Source organism: Macadamia integrifolia, unplaced genomic scaffold, assembly GCF_013358625.1.
Source record: "Macadamia integrifolia cultivar HAES 741 unplaced genomic scaffold, SCU_Mint_v3 scaffold433, whole genome shotgun sequence".
NCBI classification, from domain to species: domain Eukaryota; kingdom Viridiplantae; phylum Streptophyta; class Magnoliopsida; order Proteales; family Proteaceae; genus Macadamia; species Macadamia integrifolia.
The window spans coordinates 65,751-67,325 of record NW_024870363.1 but is presented as its reverse complement, the minus strand read 5'-3'; the positions used below and the strand labels follow the sequence as shown (position 1 = coordinate 67,325).

The following is a 1,575-nucleotide window of genomic DNA, read 5'->3' as shown; positions in this document are numbered from 1 at the left end:
TTACTATATGGATTATTCTGGTATAAGGTATTAACATTATCATTAAAAGTTCCCCCAGAGGTGTTGGGGCATTCTTCTATAACATGTCCAGGGGATTGGCACAAGGACACATCTTAACCAAATTGACTGATGATTGCTCTCTAGGAACAATAGCCTCAATCCTCTTGATTACACTTCCTTGGCTACTATCTCATCCACAAAATATCCTTTTCCTCTTATAGTTCTTTCACTTTCTTGGGTTGATTCTCACTCATGGGTTTTTTCAGCTAAGTCAAGTAAGAATTCTCATGCCTTTCCTTCATTTATAAAGGATGTGAATCCCTCAGAGCACATAGACTCTATCATTTGTTTAGTTGGGTAATCAATACCCTCATAAATTATTTGACATAAATGCCATAAGTCTAGGCCATGGTGAGAGCATTCTTGGAGTAGATCCTTGAATCTCTCCAAAAGTTTAGAAAATGAATCACTAGGCTTTTGTCTAAACTGAAGGATATCACTTCTAAGCTTATTGGTCTTGTGAGTTGGGAAAAACTTCTTGAGGAAGGCAACTGTGAATTTCTCCCATATGGTTATGGAATTGGTGGGTAAGCCATACAACCACTCCTTAGCTTGATCCTTTAATGCAAAAGTGATGAACCTAAGCTTAACAGCATCATCAAAAAGCTGTTGGATCTTAATTAAAACACATACCTCTTCAATTTCCCTTAGAAATAGGTATGTATCCTCAGAGGTCAGTCCATAGAAGTGGGGCAACATAGTGATGTATTAAGATTTAAGCTCAAAATTATTGCCTTGGGCTTGTGGTAGAATTATGTAGGAAGGTTGAGCTATTCTAGCAGGATAGAACCTATCTTTCACAGATTTAGGTGGAGAGTTTTGTTGTTGGTCTCCAATATTGAAGGGTTTTGAAGAGAGCAAACATATAGGGTCACTACTTGTTGGATCTCTTCTTTCTAACCGATTCTTAGTATTATGTACCCACCTAACACTCATGCAACAGAAAACTACCCATAACTAGAGTAAGCCAAGCACAAAAGAGCGGAAAGAAATTTTTATTTTTTATTTTTTTGGGAGCTTATCGGTAGGGATCCGGGGTTGCTCAGGTCAATTTCTGAAGTACTACTACAGGATGAAACCTATCTTTATCATACTGTGAGGCTTGGCGACCTCCACCGATACAACTATTATTGTAAATTGTTCTTCTCAGAAATTCAATAGAAGAAAAAAAAATAAAACAAAGCACTCCGATTTTCCAAAAGAAAGTGAAAAAAACATGGAACTGTCTCCAGACAATGGCGCCAAAAACTTGTTTGAGATTTAAGATGTACGGATTAGTGTAGCTATGGGTTGAACATAGGGAGACAACCACTTTATTTTTGGCTTCTTTTAATAATGCAAAAGTGAACCGATTAATGGTTGTGATCTAATTCTAACTACCATCCTAAACATATGTATCTAAAACAATATCCTAACCATTCGTCATCTAACAATGTAAATACACAAGTCACGCAATTAAAATTAAATAAATAAATAACTGAAAATAAACAACCTAATCAATTAAAAAGTAATGAA

At 35.9% G+C, this 1,575-nt stretch overlaps 1 non-coding gene across 1 annotated transcript; it reads left to right on the top strand.

Moving 5' to 3' along the window:
• The first annotated feature begins 403 nt into the window (after window positions 1-403).
• LOC122068597 lies at window positions 404-510 on the top strand. Its single transcript, XR_006137195.1, has one exon. It is a non-coding gene; the product is annotated as a small nucleolar RNA R71 (small nucleolar RNA).
• Window positions 511-1,575: the final 1,065 nt, after the last annotated feature.